This window comes from Impatiens glandulifera, chromosome 8 (genome assembly GCF_907164915.1).
Source record: "Impatiens glandulifera chromosome 8, dImpGla2.1, whole genome shotgun sequence".
Taxonomy (NCBI): domain Eukaryota; kingdom Viridiplantae; phylum Streptophyta; class Magnoliopsida; order Ericales; family Balsaminaceae; genus Impatiens; species Impatiens glandulifera.
The window spans coordinates 24729282-24748538 of NC_061869.1; the positions used below are offsets into that span (position 1 = coordinate 24729282).

General features: G+C 37.6%; 8 non-coding genes across 8 annotated transcripts; all 8 read left to right on the forward strand.

Moving 5' to 3' along the window:
- Window positions 1-13757: 13757 nt before the first annotated feature.
- On the forward strand, window positions 13758-13876 carry LOC124913444. Its single transcript, XR_007096719.1, has one exon. It is a non-coding gene; the product is annotated as a 5S ribosomal RNA (ribosomal RNA).
- A 595-nt stretch (window positions 13877-14471) lies between these two features.
- LOC124913486 lies at window positions 14472-14590 on the forward strand. Its single transcript, XR_007096732.1, has one exon. It is a non-coding gene; the product is annotated as a 5S ribosomal RNA (ribosomal RNA).
- Window positions 14591-14973: 383 nt separating this feature from the next.
- On the forward strand, window positions 14974-15092 carry LOC124913476. The gene has a single exon (XR_007096723.1). It is a non-coding gene; the product is annotated as a 5S ribosomal RNA (ribosomal RNA).
- A 595-nt stretch (window positions 15093-15687) lies between these two features.
- On the forward strand, window positions 15688-15806 carry LOC124913477. Its single transcript, XR_007096724.1, has one exon. It is a non-coding gene; the product is annotated as a 5S ribosomal RNA (ribosomal RNA).
- Window positions 15807-16402: 596 nt separating this feature from the next.
- LOC124913487 lies at window positions 16403-16521 on the forward strand. Its single transcript, XR_007096733.1, has one exon. It is a non-coding gene; the product is annotated as a 5S ribosomal RNA (ribosomal RNA).
- A 383-nt stretch (window positions 16522-16904) lies between these two features.
- On the forward strand, window positions 16905-17023 carry LOC124913479. The gene has a single exon (XR_007096726.1). It is a non-coding gene; the product is annotated as a 5S ribosomal RNA (ribosomal RNA).
- A 597-nt stretch (window positions 17024-17620) lies between these two features.
- LOC124913475 lies at window positions 17621-17739 on the forward strand. The gene has a single exon (XR_007096722.1). It is a non-coding gene; the product is annotated as a 5S ribosomal RNA (ribosomal RNA).
- Window positions 17740-18334: 595 nt separating this feature from the next.
- Window positions 18335-18453, forward strand: LOC124913508. The gene has a single exon (XR_007096753.1). It is a non-coding gene; the product is annotated as a 5S ribosomal RNA (ribosomal RNA).
- Window positions 18454-19257: the final 804 nt, after the last annotated feature.

A 19257-nucleotide genomic window follows, 5' to 3' on the forward strand; every position in this document is an offset into this window, starting at 1 on the left:
TGTCTTCAGTTCTGCCCGCTTCATCACGTTTTTAATGGCACTTCGTTTCTTCTTGTTCTTGTTCCTTGTACTCATGGAGTGGGATGATTGACCCTGTACCGGTTCCTGAGCGTTAGCCTGCTCCTCTTCATTGCATTGTTGGGCAAGCTCATGATCCTTATCTTCAAGTTCCTTCTGTAGCTGTTCTCTTTCAATCTCTTCTTCTTGTAATTTCCGTGCGGTTTCAGCATCCTTTTCGATTTGAGTTTGGGTTGAGCCGACTTGAACTTTTGACATTTCACCGATCTGGATTGCCATTGCTTGCAGCATGTCCAAGAGTGGGGCGGTTGCAGCTTTGACAGACTCGGAAATCATGGCTTGAACTGTTGATTGCATAGTCGTATCCATCATAGTTTGTAGAGAGTTTACCATTTTATCTTCAGCCGCTGAGATTCTTTCTTCGGTTACTGCTTTAAAGTTCCCAAGACACGAATCAGCTGTTTCCACCACTGCTTGCTTGATTTGATCGATGTCCAGAGCTTTAGCCGGTTGAGAGGCTTCTTGTTCCCGGTTTTCAGAAGTGCCGGATGTTTCACCAGTTATAAAGAAAGGCTTACTTTGAAATAACTCAGGATTGTTGAATTGACGTTGGCAAGTATCCCACCATTTCTTATCAAGACGGTTGAAACTCTCCACAAGTTTTTCTTGTACCCCAAGGAATCGTTCTGCCATCTTCATTTCAATCGGTTCTAGGGTCTTTCCTTGGATTTCTTGAAAGGCATTCTCAACTGCCTGCAGCCGAACATTTTCAAGGATTACCGGAGCTTTGGAAAACGCCGGTTGGATAAGATTGGTGTTGGCCAGCTCAAGTGCCATCTCTTCTAGCTTGACAAGTGCGTCCCACTGCCTGTTTCCACTAAAACCTGGAAGCATGTCGGATAATTTGGTCTCGCATCGGAGCTTCACCCACCGGAGGTATGGAGCTAGTGCGTCACTTGCACCTTTGTTCATGTCTTGAATGAATTCATCAAACAGCTCATTTTCTTGCTCTAAGGTGTATGGATATTCTTCTCCGGTTGTGGCTTCAGTCTGAGGATCGATTTGCAGTGTTCCCGTTCCGGTTTCAGGTGTTTCTTCAAGAAGAATCCCTTTGCCTTTGTCTACCTGAGATGGACCTTCTGGAACTGTCTTGTCTCCTGCGGAACCGGAAGTTTCCCTTTCTTCAATATTTTCCTCCTGAGCCGGAGGTGCAGTTTCTGTTGACTTGGTCGTCTCATCGACCGGTTGAATTTCTGTTTGATCAGGTATTTCAACCTGATTTTCTGGCTTCCGACGACTGGAGACGTCGTCCTCTTCGGTTTCTCTTGTGATCTCCTGGACCACATTCTGAATTGCTTCTGAAGTATTCAAGCCCACATCGGCTTGTTTGCTTGGTGACTTGGAGGTTGCAGAGTGAATATTTCCCTCTACTTCCTCCTTAGAGTTTGACTTGTTCTCCTCGCTCCCCGAAGATTCGGTTTGCTTTGGAGAATCGGATGGAATGGGAGTTGGAACAATGGTGTTGATTGGGATGGGCTGGAAGACATCTGCGGTTCTTTCCGGTGGATTATCCGAGGAAAGCGTTTTCTCGGAGTCGGCCGGTTTCCTTGCACTCTTCTTCGCAGATACTTTCTTCCTCCTCTTCGGTTCTGGTGGAGCTTCTGCCTCAACCGCTTTTCTTGACGGTTTCCTTTGTCTTGTTTCTTCTTCAACTGGAACCGATGAGCTGGCTCCCTTAGATGACTTTGTTTTTGAGGTTTTAGGTTTTATCGTCTTCTCCGGTTTTTCTGCTACTGACTCAGAGTCAAGAATGTTGGAGATCGGAAGCGGTACGCCTTCACCTAGTTCCACATTAAGGAACTCAAGAATCTTAACGATTTGCATAGCGTAGGCCTGCACCCGGCCGTCTTTCTTGATCACCATTTGACAGAACTCTTCGTATAAAACGTATCCCCAGTCCACCTTATCGTTGCGGACAATGGCCAACAGCATTCTGAGCTTAAACTTTGTGAGATTATCAAAGTTACCTCCCTTTCCTTGGAGCGATTTGGAGATGATGGTCACTAACCATTTGTATTCCGGTTTCAGCTTGATTTTCCGGCTGTTGTGGATCACCAGATCCTGACCTGATAAAGATACAACCAACCGGGCAGCATTTGATTCTGCGTCGGTTAGGTCGAACTTTAGGTCCGAACCTGTGTTGGGCAGACCGAGGGCCTCCGCAAAAATTTCTTCAGTTATAAGGACGTCTTTCCCGTTAACGGTAGCAGAGATCTTTCTTTTCAACAATGTCGCCGTCGCTAAGAACTCCGTCACCGTCGCCGGATAGATGGTGAACGGACCAGAGAGGAAATTTTCCAACCCAGATTCTCGAAGAAGTTGAAGAACAGCCTTGTTCTTGTCGTCAGCGTGCTCGTCGATGTCTGCGAAGTCTACTTGCAACATCCATTAAAACGGAGCTTTGCCTAGATCCATGATAGTTTTGAAAGAAGAGGATGAAGATTGATGATGATCGGAGAGAGGGAATCTTTGGAGTTCTGGAAATTTTAGAGAGAGAAAGCGCATGTGTTGAATGGGCTGATTTGAGTTTATATAGATGGCGGTTCCAAGCAGTTTTTGAAGATGAACCGTCAACTTGGTGTTTTGGCGCCAATTTTCCCTCCAAAAGTTACTGCCGTAACTTTCGGCGGTAAAAGCGGAAATTCGATGGGCGGTAAATTTTGAGTGGTAAAACCATGGGCAGTTAAGATTTTTCAAATTTTCATTTATGCTCGAAGTTCCGGTTTCTTCTTTAAATTTTGTTAGCCGGAGATTGTTAAGTTAACTTTAATTTTGAGTTTAAAAATCGGAAAGGAATACTTTGAATGAGAAAACCGGAGACTCGTTAAGAATTGAAAATATTTCATTAATAAAGGAAATGGTTCACATATGAGCGGTTCTGGTCGTACAACAAAATGACCAGAGACCGGAAAGTAGAAGTAAGGAGAAAGAGGGATTTAATCTTTGGTGAACCAGTCTCCTTCCACCATCCTTTCATACCAATTTTCAAGGGTGTTTTCAGGTGATCGTTTCTCAATCCTTGAAATCCACCTGTGCATCATGATCATGGTGAAAGTGTTGGATGGTCCAACCGGAACGCCGGTTCCAAGGTTGCGACGCTTGGACATCAGAAACCGGGTAATCTGAGGAGCGTAACTGATCCTTCCTCTTTTACCGGTCATAAGCTGCTTTAGCTTATTGAAGAGATAGGAAGCCCAGTTGATGTCGGAGTTGCGAATGATTGCTATCATAATGTCGAATGCTTCCCGGCAATAGTTCTGGTTGGGCATTCGGCCTATGATAGACCTGTGAACCAAGTCATGCAGGACTTGGTAGTGAGGAGCGAGATCTTCTTTCTTCCCAAAGTTCTTAATCGGAGCGTTGGAGGAGGAGAAGATGTGGAAGAAGTCTTCCTTAACCGGCAGGAATGGCGTAGGGAAGTCAGAAAAACCTTCGGTCGGAAGGTGAAAGAAAGTGGCGAATTCTTCCTCAGTAAACTGGAGGAATTGGCCGTCGATGATGGTGCGAATGCTGCCATCATCCAGAATATGACCGTTGTTAAAGAATTCATACACCTCCTCTTCGAGGATAGTGTCCGAACCTTTGAGAAAACCTTTCAAACCAGAGTCTATGACATGCTGAAAAATGCATTCATAGTAAGCACTTTCCTTAATATCCTCAAAATCGATAATAAGAGTGTTTCTTAATTCAGCAGACATGGTGATGAGTGGTGAAGGAAATTTAAGGGAGTTCTTGAGCTTTTGAGTTTTGGAGAGAGGAAGGCTTGAAGGCGTGATTTGAAAAAAATGGAAGTTGAACCCCTTTTTATAGCCTGGAATGAATGAGAGCATTTAATGAGATGATTTGAAAATCTAGCCGTTTATGCTTAGACATTAATGATTTTGTGATTTTCCAAGAGAATAAAAACAAGTCTTGTCAAATCAAGTCAGGCATGCTTTTTGATAATGAGAATTTATGTTTCCAAGAGTGGAATGATTTATTTTTGATACGACGCATTGAATGTTGTAGATTCTGACTTGGAAAGGAAATCTGTTTTATTAATTGGAGTACAAAAACCGGTATTACAGCAAAAGTACCGGTTTTGTAAAGACAGGATAAGAGAAGAGAAGAAAGACAGGTTTAGACATTTGATGATTCGGCCGCTTGAGCATTTGAAGCCTCAGCCGCTTGAATTTTTCTAGCCTTGATCGCTTCCCACCGGTCGATCATCTCTTGTACTCGTTCTTTGGTGAGCACGTACCTTGGGTGCAGAGTGACGAAGGCTCCGGTGTGAATCTCCAGACTTGCGCAGAAACCGCTCAGCTGAGGAGCGTAGCCGGTTTTGTTGGAGAGAATCATCTTCTTCAGGTTTCTGAAGATGATCCAGGACCAGTTAACCGGTGTCCCAACCGTTACAGCGATCATCATCTCGAAGACCCTTTGAGTGTAGTAGTAACTTTTCTCTCTGCACATGACAGATTTTCCCAGAATCTCGCAGAGAATCTGGTACTTATGAGAAAGTTGACTCTTAGCACCCCAGGGCTTAACCGGGATGTTAGATCCAGAGAACCGGCGACACATCTCTTCCATTGTCACCGAAGAATAGGTTAGGTCGGTTACCCCTTCATTGGGTAAACCGCAGTATACAGCGAAATCCGTCTCGCTGGAAAGAAATTTTTGCCCGTAAACCTGTGCAACGAGTATCTCTCGATGCACTTCTTTCACGGTTTCGAACAGTTCTTCGACTACAAGGTAGTCGATGATGAACCTGTTCTCAAGAAAGCTTCTTAGCCCACTCCTTTCAATGGCTAAGAACATTTCCTTGACCTCATGATCCTCATATTGGTAGATTGATTCAAAATCTGTCAGTAAGATCTTCTTGGCTAGAGGGTTGGAGTTCATGTTTGTTTTTGAGAGAGAAAGAGGATTTTATCTCAAGGATGATACTTGTGAATAGTGAACTTGTGATGTTTTGAAAGATTAAAGGATGGTTTATATAGCCCGGGGATTCGGCTTGGTAATTAATAAGGTTAAGCATGCCTGATGATGTCATCGGCTATTTAATAGACTTAACTTGTTGAAGTAACTAATGGTTATTTCCAAGGTAAATCTAATAATTACTAAGATAGCAATGATGAAAAATATCTATTGACAAGATGTAAGTTTCCCTCTCTTGATGATGGACACATGTCGTCATCTCGATTGTGGTAAACTTGTTTTTAATTTATCACAGGCTTCATTTTTCAAAATATGCACGAAAACTCAGTCGGTCATCTCAGGTTAACCGGAAAAGTTCATCTCATCAGACCAAAGTGCATATGTACTGAGTGGTTTTCCATGACCGGTTTTAGTAGAATATTTCCGTTTATGAAAAATAGTTGATTGATATCAACAATTATTCAACTTTGGATTTATCTTATCCACTTCAACCTGGTTATTTCAACCCCATAGTAAACATACATTTGATTTGAAATTTTGAAGTAGTCGGGCATAACCGGAGACTTCCTCCCGGTTAGCATATTTGATTTGTTAATAGCCTATTAAGATATGACTTGAGAAGCTTTAGCTTCTCCCTGAACACATATCCCGGTTTTACATGCATCATGATTATATCAATTGATTTAAATTAGTAAGACCCAGGATATTTCGAAAATGTGAAAACTTAGCTTCCTGTAGCGGTTTTGTGAAGATGTCCGCTACATGTTGCTCGGTCGACACATATTCCAGCCGGATGTGTTTCTCCTGAACGTGCTCCCGGATGAAATGGTGTCTGATGTCGATGTGCTTTGTTCTTGAGTGCAACACTGGATTGTATGTAATCGCTATGGCGCTGGTGTTGTCACAGAATATTGGAGACTCTTTTGCTTCTATTCCAAAGTCCCTGAGTTGTTGTTGAATCCAGAGGAGTTGGGCACAGCAGCTTCCAGCCGCTAAGTACTCCGCCTCTGCGGTTGACGTTGCAACGGACGTTTGTTTCTTGCTGCTCCAGGTAACTAGCCGGTCACCCAGAAACTGACATGTTCCACTTGTACTCTTTCTGTCGATTTTGCATCCCGCGTAATCGGCATCGGAGTAGCTTATTAGATTGAAGCTCGAGTCTTTTGGATACCAGAGTCCCACTTCTTGAGTTCCCTTCAGATATTTTAGGATTCTCTTAGCCGCCGTATAATGAGATTGCTTTGGATTTGCTTGGAACCTTCCGCACACTCCAACCGCAAACAAGATATCAGGTCGGCTTGCTGTGAGATACAACAGCGATCCGATCATTCCTCGATACGCGGTGATGTCGACGGCCTGACCATCTTCATCTTTGTCCAGCTTCACGGAAGGACTCATTGGCGTAGCCGCTTCGGCACACGTATCCATCCCAAATCTCTTCAGCAGTTCGGTTGTATACTTCGGTTGACTTATAAAAATTCCTGCTTCCATCTGCTTAACCTGAAGTCCTAGAAAGAAGCTCATTTCCCCCATCATACTCATTTGAAATCTATCAGTCATCATTTTCGAAAATTTGTCACATAACTTTGGATCGGTTGACCCGAATATGATATCATCAACATAAATCTGAACAAGTAGAATTTGCTCCTTTCTTTCAAATTTAAATAAGGTTTTGTCTACTGAACCGATTGTAAATTTGTGATCAAATAGAAATTGAGTCAAAGTATCATACCAAGCTCTTGGAGCTTGTTTCAAACCGTAAAGGGCTTTATTCAGCCGGAAAACGTGATTTTCATGTTCTGGATTTTTAAAACCTGGAGGTTGATTAACATACACCTCTTCATTTACTTTACCGTTTAGAAAAGCGCTTTTTACATCCATTTGATAAACTTTGAACTTTTTGAAAGCTGCATATGCTAAAAATATTCTAATGGCCTCAAGTCTAGCTACAGGGGCGAATGATTCTTCAAAATCAATGCCTTCTTCCTGCTTATAGCCTTGAGCCACTAGCCTGGCTTTGTTCCTCGTAACTAAACCGTCTTCATTGAGTTTATTTCTGAATACCTATCGTGTGCCTATAACCGGTTTATTTTTCGGTCTAGGAACTAGGTACCAGACTTTATTTCTCTCAAACTCGTTTAATTCCTCTTGCATTGCCAAGATCCAATCTGGATCTGACAGTGCTTCATCCACCTTTTTCGGCTCAATTTGTGATATGAAAGCAGAGTTTCCATAGTGATCCAAATTTTGTTGCCTAGTTCGGACGGGTGAGGATATGTTACCTATTACTAGTTCAAGAGGATGATTTTTGTTCCTTCTGAGGTTAATCCGAGACGTGTCTACCAAGCTTTCGGCTGGCTGATCAAGGTTAGACTGATCGGTAGGTTGAACAGAGTCAGACCGACCGATTTCTTCAGTAGAAACTGAAGCGTCAACTTTCTGCGGTAAGGCAGCTTGATCAGGTTGAATTTCAACATCAACCGCTTGGTCCTTGACAAAACGTCTAAAAACCGGAACCTCGTCTTCATCATCAGAATAGATATTGAAATTTTCCATTCTGTTGTGAAGGTCGAAGGGTAATGCAGTGTTTCGCTCAACCGATTCATCGAAAACAACATGTGCGGTTTCTTCAACTGTTAAAGTCTTAGTATTGTATACTCGGTATGCTTTACTTACAGCTGAATATCCCAACATTATTCCCTCATCGGATTTAGCATCAAAAGCGGTCAAGTACTTCTTGCCGTTATTATGAACAAAGCATTTACTACCAAAAATTCGAAAATACCGTACATTTGGAATTTTATCAAAATAAATTTCAAAAGGAGTTTTTGAAAACCGTTTAGTCACTAGAGATCGATTTTGTGTATAGCAAGCGGTGTTGATAGCTTCAGCCCAAAACTTTTGAGCGATACCCGAATCGGCTATCATTGACCTTGCGGCTTCCTTGAGAGTTCGGTTTCTTCTCTCAGCCAGGCCGTTTTGTTGAGGAGTTCTGGCACTAGACAACTCGTGCCTAATACCGGAATCATCAAGAAAAGTGGTTAAGTTACTGTTAATGAACTCAGTTCCTCTATCACTTCTAATTTTGTTTACTTTAATAGATTTTTCATTTTGTATTCTCAAAATCAGTTTAATCAAGTTTGAAGTTGCTTGATTCTTAGAAGCTAGAAAGGTAACCCAAGTAAATTTAGAGTAATCATCAACAACTACCATAGTATAATGCATGCCTCCTAAACTCGTAACTTTAACCGGACCGAACAAGTCCATGTGCAGTAGTTCTAAGCATCTTTCAGATTGATAATTTCCTTTACTTTTAAAAGATGATTTCACTTGTTTTCCCATTTGACATGCAGCACATACTTTATCTTTTGAAAATTTAACATTTGGAAAACCGTGAACCAGTTCTTTGGAACAAATAAAGTTAATCGTTTTGAAATTCAAGTGATTTAACCGTTTATGCCAAAGCCAATTTGGATCATTTCCGGCTATCATACACACAGGTTTTTCGAAATCTGTTTTCCAGTTCACTTTGTAAATGTTTCCTATCCGGTTACCGGTTAATAAAGTTTCATCATTTTGATTTTTGACTAAACATGAGTTTTTATGAAATTCAACTTTGTAGCCCACATCACACATTTGGCTTATGCTTAGTAAATTAAAGCTTAGTTTTTCTACTAATAACACATTATTTATGGATAGTTCACCATGGACAATCTTACCCTTGCCCACAGTTTTACCTTTTGAGTTATCCCCGAATGTGATGAATGCTCCGGTTTCGTACTTGATGTCGGTCAGTAGCTCCTTGTTTCCGGTCATGTGCCTTGAGCATCCGCTGTCCAAGTACCATTCAGAATTCTTCAACCGATTGCTCCTCCTAACCTGCAACAAACAATTATTTACAACTTTTTGGTACCCACATTTAGTTGGGTCCATGGTTGATTAGTCCCTTTGGGATCCAGACTTGAATTAGTCGGATCACTTTCCCGGTTGCTGTTTTGATAATATTTGGCTTAACTTCTTGGCCGTTGCTCAAGAATGCCTTATGTGGTGATGGACTTCTTTGATGTCGGTTTTTATTATTTTTATTCGGTTTCCGGTTGGCTTTCCTTCTCTCAGGATGAAGCCATTTTTCAGATTCGTTAGGACCTACATACTTAAGCGTTTCTTCCGGTTTTAGGTCATTTTCGGTTTGTGAGCTTTTGACAAATTTTATAAATGGAAGATTGTTTTTCGTTAGTTTCATCCCGTTAGATTGTTTTGTTTCATTTTGTTTACTTGGTTCATAACCGATACCATATCTACACTTCGGATGTCGTTTGCTTGGCGTGATCTCTCCCACGCAGCCGTGACGTACATTGCTCGTTCATCTGTTTCAGTTGCCGGTTGAACTGTCTCCTCATTATCTGAGAATAGTTCATCCGATTCATACGTTTCAGTTTTATGTGTTTTATTGTTTTCATCATTTACTTGTTCGGTTACAGGTGTTGGCATATACGCAGATATATTTCTGAACTCAGCAACCATTTGGTTGAGTGCAGATACTAGATCTTCTTTAGTAAACTCATCAGAAGAGAAATCGAATACCTCTTCGTCGTTTGCCATGAAGCATGTTACTTTTTCTTCACCATCTTCATTGTCGGAATATGCCCATTCGCTTCCACCATCGGATGCAATGAGAGCTTTTTGGATCTCCTTTCCTTCATCAGCACGTTGATCATCATTTCTTCGGTAGTCGTTTCGTTGGTTATTGTTGTTTCCCCGATAATTGTTTCCTTGATAATTGTTTCCCTGATACCGGTTGCCTTGATAATTATTCCCTTGATAATTTCCTTGATAATTTCCTTCCGGTTTTCTATCATCTCTTCTTGGTTTTCTACACTCTGACCTGAAATGTCCAAAACCATCACAGTTATAGCATCTTTTGTTTGATTTATCTACATAGTTATAATTGAAATCATTGTTTGATGGTGGCTGGCTCTTCTTCATGAATTTCCCGAATTTCTGGGCTAGCATCGCCATCACATCGTCGGTTATTTGATCAGTGTTTTTGACTGGAGCCGGTGCGGTTGATACTGGAGCCGCCGGTTCCACCGATGTGACCAAAGCTCTTGTTGCGGTAGATGTTGATGTTTCATCTTCGATCCGAGAATTGATCTCGAATTCGTAGGCTTTCAAGTTCTCAAATACATCATGCAACTTCATCTGCCCAAGGGTACTTGATTCCCTCATCACCATGGTCTTGATATCCCACGTGCTTGGCAAGGATCTTAGAGCTTTGATGATCACTTCTCGGTTGTCATACTTCTTTCCGAGTGTCTGAAGCTCGCTTACTACGCTGGTGAACCGGTTGCTAAATTCTTTCATATTTTCTCCCGGTTTCATCCTTATGTTCTCATACTTCTGCGTAGCCACCAAGATTTTATTCTCCTTGGTCCTTTCATTTCCTTCGTGAATCTGGATGATCGTTTCCCAGGCTTCCTTTGCATTGTCACACTCTGATATTTTGTTCAAAGTGTTGTTATCTATGGCTTTATAGATGTGCCTCATGCAATGGTTGTCCAGGTTGCTTCTTCTCCGATCTTCACTTGTCCACTGGCTTTCCTCCTTGTTGATCTTGATCGGTCCTTCTTTCAGGACTCGGCTCATCTCATCATCTAACGTTATCAGATGTAGATACATCTGTTTCTTCCAAATGCTAAATGCTTCGCTGTTTAGCATTGGCGGCTTGTCGCTGTGAGTCATGCTTCCCACCATTTTTGGTTGCTTGAGTGCTAAGAACCTCGCTCTGATACCACTTGTTAGGATCGGGGACGCCCTTGGAAGACCGGGTATGTTTTCCGGTTTTAGTAAGGGTGGCCTCTTACACAACACACAACTTGGTGATAGTCCGGTTAGAGACTAAAACCTTTCTCAGCACTACACAGCCTGTCATAGACTCTTGAACCGGGTTCAAGGGCGGAAATGTCTGTTTCAGGTTGAAGCAACCTTTGCGACTTTAGATGAGTTTTAAGAAGGAATCGATTTAATGGAGGTGAATGACCGGTTTTAGAAAAGCGATTAGCTTGCGGTTTAAGTTTAGAAAGAGGAAATGAAAGCAGAAGAAAGAACACGAGGCAAGGAATTTGTTTATGGATGTTCGGAGCAAACCCTCCTACGTCACCCCTTCTTCTCAGGTTATGAGAAGGATCTCCACTAACTCTTTAGAGTTACAACGACACTTCCGGTCGAGCCCAACTTCGCTACTCGCCGGTTACACCAAACTCACGCTTTGATGTAATACAACACAACACAATAATCACACACAAGGATTTCCGGTTTGACTATATCGGTTATAGACTACAAGACTTTATCTCTCTAGAATTGAATGCTTTATAACTTTCACAATTTCAACTACTCGTATTCACAACTTGCTGCTTGCATTGAATTCGCATTGAATGAAGACGATTGATCTTCCTTTTATAGTTGAAAGTATCCAACGGTTACTTTCTTCTCTCTCTTGCGGATTGGTTGATCATTAGCACGCCTATTTGCAGAAGGGTTGCTTGCACGTTTCAACTTCCTCAACACCTGGCATTCATGCAGGTGACTCTGAGCATATGATGACATAGGCGGATTTCAGATTTATACACGTGTTTAACATCCGCCTCCGGTTGTCAGCATCAGATCAACAAAGCATCATTGCTTTCTTCGCATGCTTCTGATCGGATCCGATCTTCTTTTATTCTTTCAAGACACGTTTCCTCCGTCACAGTACGTCACTCTTGAGATTTGAATCTTCTGACTTTTGATCTGTACTTTCCGGTTTGTGTCTTTGTGCATTATGATCCAGTTGAAGTGTAATCTTCTGTTCTTTGTTTAGCCGGTTGCTTGAGATAGTGAGACCGGTTCCTGTGATCTTTTGACTTGATCACTTGAGGCTGGTTTCTTTGAAGTAGTAGCAACCGGTTATTGATGCAAGATTTCCGGTTTCGGTTTGTTTAGTACCTGCACATGAAATTTAACTTCTGTTTAGTTTGTCTGGCCGGTTCCAAAATTAATCTACTTAATTTTTCTATCAATTTCTCCCTTTTTGATTATTTAGAATAAATATTCAAAAATTGTAATGTGTGGCCGGTTTTAAGAAAATTAACTTACTTAATTTTTCTATCAATTTCTCCCTTTTTGATTATTTAGAATAAATATTCAAAAATTGTAATGTGTGGCCGGTTAAATTTCAATTGCTAAATTTGAGAGAAACGTGTTTGAAAAATGTGAGTTTGATAAATGTATAAATAAGTGAGATTTTTAAGAAAACTATGTTTGAAAAGCATAAAGGATATGTTTGAAAGCCATAAGAAATATCAGAGTAACCGAGTTCTGAAACACAGAAAAGCATAATTGTTCAAAAGTAGTTAAAGAAATAAATTTTAGGGCTTGGATGACCCCCCCTTGTCTTGCTCTTTTTCAAGCTCTTTGTCCAGCCGTCTTCTTGCTTCTTCTATTCGTGCTCTGTGCTCTCTAGCACGTCTGTCAGCATCGATCACCACACCGGCCCACACACTTGAATGACCGGGGACCTTTTTCTTAAGGCTTGGATGACCGTTAGCTTCTGATCAGTATTTAACCAATCCTTAGAGCAACGGACGAAGTACCTTGCCTGACATGAAACCTTACGTACAAGCGTACTTATTTTGCAGAGAGACTACTCAATCATCTTGCTTACTGAACTCATTGTTGAAGCTTCTTTCTGATTGTACTGTGTGTGAATCGAGAGAGAGAGCTAGAATCAAAACACCATTAGCTGAGTGATATTCTTCATCTTCTTGTAATTGAATAGAAAGTGTTTTGTTCAATAGTGAGCTAAGTGTGTGTGTAAACTGTATTTGATTCTCATCATATAGTGAATCATTCCGGTAGTTGGAAGAAGGGGTGACATAGGAGAGTTTCTCCGAACATCCATAAACAAACTATTGTGTTCTTCATTTTCTGTCATCTTTTCATATTTCTTCTTGTGCTTCAAACCCAAGTAAACAATTTCTCCTTGAATCCGTTTCAAGTGTTTACACAAGTTTGCGTAGAATAGAAAGCGAATTAAATCCCTAACATGATTTCTTTCAAACCGTTTTTCATAAGCCTTCATCCTTAGCCAGACCCCCGTCTCTAACGATAAAGCCGATCCTATCACACTCCTTTTTATATTTTTTAAAAAAAAACCCAATTAATGATTAAAATGGATCAAATTGAATAAACGTTAATTTCATACTCACTTTCATGTTTTATAAAAAAACACAAAATAAAAGCGTGAAAACGAACGATTTAAGAAAAACGTTAATTTCGTACTATTTGTTGGATTTTTGTGTTTTTATATAAACCAGCGTACAAAATATCATGAAAACGGATCGATTTTATGATTTTTCGATGTTTTCTATGAAAAACACAACATAAACAGTTAAAACGTACGATTTAAAAAAAACACATTAATTTCGAACATTTTAATTTATTTTTGATGTTTTTTACGAAACAAAACAAAATAAAACACAAAATAAACGCGTGAAAACGTACGATTTAAAAACATACGTTAATTTCGAAAATCATAATTGATTTTTAATGTTTTTTACGAAAATTAAACAAAATAAAAGCGTGAAAACGGAACGATTTGAAGAAACTGTGGTTGTAAACGGCTTTTGGCTGTTTGAAACTCGTCCATTTCAAATTTCGTGAAAAAATTATTTTTTAAAATTAAATTGTGATGTATCAAATAAATAAATTAATCATCATATGACGGGTGCGATCATACCAGCACTAATGCACTGGATCCCATCAGAACTCCGCAGTTAAGCGTTCTTGGGCGAGAGTAGTACTAGGATGGGTGACCCCCTAGGAAGTCCTCGTGTCGCACTCCTTTTAATGTTTTTTTTGAAAAACAACCCAATTAACGATTAAAATGGACCAAATTGAATAAATGTTGATTTCACACTCACTTTTCCTGTTTTATAAAAAAATACGAAATAAAAGCGTGAAAACGAACGATTTAAGAAAAACGTTAATTTCGTACTATCTGTTGGATTTTTGTGTTTTTATATAAACAATGTACAGAATATCATGAAAACGGATTGATTTGAAGATTTTTCGATGTTTTGTACGAAAAACACAAAATAAACGCGTGAAAATGTATGGTTTTAAAAAACATGTTAATTTAGAACATTCTAATTGATTTTTGATGTTTTTTACGTAAAAAACAAAATAAAACACAAAATAAACGCGTGTAAACGTATGATTTAAAAAAAACACGTTATTGTCGAACATTTTAATTGATTTTTGATGTTTTTTACGAAAAAAAACCAAAATAAAAGTGTAAAAACAGAACGATTTGAAGAAACTGTGGTCATAAACGACTTTCGGCTGTTTAAAACTCGTCTATTTCGAATTTCGTGAAAAAATTATTTTTTTAAATTAAATTGTGATGTATCAAATGAATAAATTGTTCGTCATATGACTGGTGCAATCATACCAGCACTAATTCACCGGATCCCATTAGAACTCCGCATTTAAGCGTGCTTGGTCGAGAGTAGTACTAGGATGGGTGACTCCCTGGGAAGTCCTCGTGTCGCTCTCCTTTTTATATTTTTTTTAAAAACAACCCAATTAACGATTAAAATGGACCAAATTGAATAAATGTTAATTTCACACTCACTTTTCATGTTTTTATAAAAAAAAACACAAAATAAAAGCGTGAAAACGAACGATTTAAGAAAAACGTTAATTTCGTACTATCTGTTGGATTTTTGTATTTTTATATAAAACAACTTACAAAATATCATAAAAACGGATCGATTTGAAGAATTTTTAGTTTTTCTCAAACCGTTTTCTAAACCGGCCAAATAAAATAATGTTATTTTGAAACCGGCCAATGATTAAAGGGTTTTGAATATTTATTTTAAATAATCAAAAAAGGAGAAATTGTGATATATCAAATGAATGAATTGTTCTTTATATGACTGGTGCAATCATACCAGCACTAATACACCAGATCCCATCAGAACTCCGCAGTTAAGCGTGCTTGGGCGAGAGTAGTACTAGAATAGGTGACCCCTTGGGAAGTCCTCGTGTCGTACTCCTTTTTATATATTTAAAAAAAAACCCAATTAATGATTAAAATGGATCAAATTGAATAAACGTTAATTTCACGCTCACTTTTCATGTTTTATAAAAAACACAAAATAAAAGCGTGAAAACGAACGATTTAAGAAAAACGATAATTTCGTACTATTTGTTGGATTTATGTGTTTTTATATAAACCAGCGTACAGAATAGCATGAAAACGGATCGATTTGATGATTTTTCGATGTTTTGTACGAAAAAACACAACATAAACACGTTAAAACGTACGATTTAAAAAAACACATTAATTTCGAACATTTTAATTTATTTTTGATGTTTTTTACTAAACAAAACAAAATAAAACACAAAATAAACGCGTGAAAACGTACGATTTTAAAAAAATACGTTAATTTCGAAAATTTTAATTGATTTTTAATGTTTTTTTACGAAAAATGAACAAAATAAAAGCGTGAAAACGGAACGATTTGAAGAAACCGTGGTTGTAAACGGCTTTCGGCTGTTTGAAACTCGTCCATTTAAAATTTCGTGAAAAATTTATTTTTTTATATTAAATTGTGATGTATCAATTGAATAAATTGTTCATCATATGACGGGTGCGATCATACCAGCACTAATGCATTGGATCCCATCAAAACTCCCCAGTTAAGCGTTCTTGGGCGTGAGTAGTATTAGGATGGGTGACCCCCTGGGAAGTCCTCGTGTCGCACTCTTTTTTATATTTTTTTTGAAAAATAACCCAATTAACGATTAAAATGGACCAAATTGAATAAATGTTGATTTCACACTCACCTTTCCTGTTTTTTAAAAAAATACGAAATAAAAGCGTGAAAACGAACGATTTAAGAAAAACGTTAATTTCGTACTATCTGTTGGATTTTTGTGTTTTTATATAAACAATGTACAGAATATCATGAAAACGGATTGATTTGAAGATTTTTCGATGTTTTGTACGAAAAAACACAAAATAAACGCGTGAAAATGTATGATTTTAAAAAACATGTTAATTTAGAACATTCTAATTGATTTTTGATGTTTTTTACGTAAAAAACAAAATAAAACACAAAATAAACGCGTGTAAACGTATGATTTAAAAAAAACACGTTATTGTCGAACATTTTAATTGATTTTTGATGTTTTTTACGAAAAAAAACCAAAATAAAAGTGTAAAAACAGAACGATTTGAAGAAACTGTGGTCATAAACGACTTTCGGCTGTTTAAAACTAGTCTATTTCGAATTTCGTGAAAAAATTATTTTTTTAAATTAAATTGTGATGTATCAAATGAATAAATTGTTCGTCATATGACTGGTGCAATCATACCAGCACTAATTCACCGGATCCCATTAGAACTCCGCATTTAAGCGTGCTTGGTCGAGAGTAGTACTAGGATGGGTGACTCCCTGGGAAGTCCTCGTGTCGCTCTCCTTTTTATATTTTTTTTAAAAACAACCCAATTAACGATTAAAATGGACCAAATTGAATAAATGTTAATTTCACACTCACTTTTCATGTTTTTATAAAAAAAAACACAAAATAAAAGCGTGAAAACGAACGATTTAAGAAAAACGTTAATTTCGTACTATCTGTTGGATTTTTGTATTTTTATATAAAACAGCTTACAAAATATCATAAAAACGGATCGATTTGAAGATTTTTTAGTTTTTCTCAAACCGTTTTCTAAACCGGCCAAATAAAATAATGTTATTTTGAAACCAGCCAATGATTAAAGGGTTTTGAATATTTATTTTAAATAATCAAAAAAGGAGAAATTGTGATGTATCAAATGAATGAATTGTTCATCATATGACTGGTGCAATCATACCAGCACTAATACACCAGATCCAATCAGAACTCCGCAGTTAAGCGTGCTTGGGCGAGAGTAGTACTAGGATAGGTGACCCCTTGGGAAGTCCTCGTGTCGTACTCCTTTTTATATATTTTAAAAAAAAACCCAATTAATGATTAAAATGGATCAAATTGAATAAACGTTAATTTCACGCTCACTTTTCATGTTTTATAAAAAACACAAAATAAAAGCGTGAGAACGAACGATTTAAGAAAAACGTTAATTTCGTACTATTTGTTGGATTTTTGTGTTTTTATATAAACCAGCGTACAGAATATCATGAAAACGGATCGATTTGATGATTTTTCGATATTTTGTACGAAAAAACACAACATAAACACGTTAAAACGTACGATTTAAAAAAAAACACATTAATTTCGAACATTTTAAAATTATTTTTGATGTTTTTTACTAAACAAAACAAAATAAAACACAAAATAAACGCGTGAAAACGTACGATTTTAAAAAAATACGTTAATTTCGAAAATTTTAATTGATTTTTAATGTTTTTTACGAAAAATGAACAAAATAAAAGTGTGAAAACGGAACGATTTGAAGAAACCGTGGTTGTAAACGGCTTTCGGCTGTTTGAAACTCGTCCATTTCAAATTTCGTGAAAATTTATTTTTTTAAATTAAATTGTGATGTATCAAATGAATAAATTGTTCATCATATGACGGGTGCGATCATACCAGCACTAATGCATTGGATCCCATCAAAACTCCGCAGTTAAGCGTTCTTGGGCGAGAGTAGTATTAGGATGGGTGACCCCTTGGGAAGTCCTCGTGTCGCACTCTTTTTATATTTTTTTTGAAAAATAACCCAATTAACGATTAAAATGGACCAAATTGAATAAATGTTGATTTCACACTCACCTTTCCTGTTTTATAAAAAAATACGAAATAAAAGCGTGAAAACGAACGATTTAAGAAAAACGTTAATTTCGTACTATTTGTTGGATTTTTGTGTTTTTATATAAAACAACATAAAAAATATCATGAAAACGGATCCATTTGAAGATTTTTCGATGTTTTGTACGAAAAAACACAAAATAAACGCGTGAAAATGTATGATTTTAAAAAACATGTTAATTTAGAACATTCTAATTGATTTTTGATGTTTTTTACGTAAAAAACCAAATAAAACACAAAATAAACGCGTGTAAATGTATGATTTTAAAAAAACACGTTATTGTCGAACATTTTAATTGATTTTTGATGTTTTTTACGAAAAAAAAACAAAATAAAAGTGAAAAAACAGAACGATTTGAAGAAACTGTGGTCGTAAACGACTTTCGGCTGTTTAAAACTCGTCTATTTCGAATTTCGTGAAAATTTCATTTTTAAAATTAAATTGTGATGTATCAAATGAATAAATTGTTCATCATATGACTGGTGCGATCATACCAACACTAATGCACCGGATCCCATCAGAACTCCGCATTTAAGCGTGCTTGGTCGAAAGTAGTACTAGGATGGGTGACTCCCTGGGAAATCCTCGTGTCGCTCTCCTTTTTATATTTTTTTTAAAAACAACTCAATTAACGATTAAAATGGACCAAATTGAATAAATGTTAATTTCACACTCACTTTTCATGTTTTTATAAAAAAACACAAAATAAAAGCGTGAAAACGAACGATTTAAGAAAAACGTTAATTTCGTACTATCTGTTGGATTTTTGTATTTTTATATAAAACAGCATACAAAATATCATGAAAACGGATCAATTTGAAGATTTTCTAGTTTTTCTCAAACCGTCCAAATAAAATTATGTTATTTTGAAACCGGCAACGATTAAAGGGTTTTGAATATTTATTTTAAATAATCAAAAAAGGAGAAATTGTTAGAAAAATTGGATAGTTAATTAATAAGTAATTAACTATATAAAAGAACTTAATCAAACTCAACTTTATGTGCAGGTACATATCTTCAACCAGACCGGTCAAACCGATTTTCTTGAAGAAGCACAAACCGGAACTCCTTAATTAAACCATCCTCTTAGAAATCCGGATCGACTTAACTTCAGGACCGGCTGAATTGCAAACTGAAAATGTCCGACTGGTTCAACCTCTTAAAAATCCTAAAGCTACCATACATCTCCAACGGGCAGATTATTCAAAGATATGAATATGTTAGAAGTTAACGTGTTGATATAAACAAATATTCCTTGGGAATATGCAAAAAAAGGTTCTGAAACAAGGCAGAATGCAGGTGAATGATTACCTGACATTGCCTAAGTCCATAAGCAACTTCCAAGGAGCAGGCGACCGCCAAATGAACAACTGCCATGTGTACAAAGACATAACGTGCAAGTC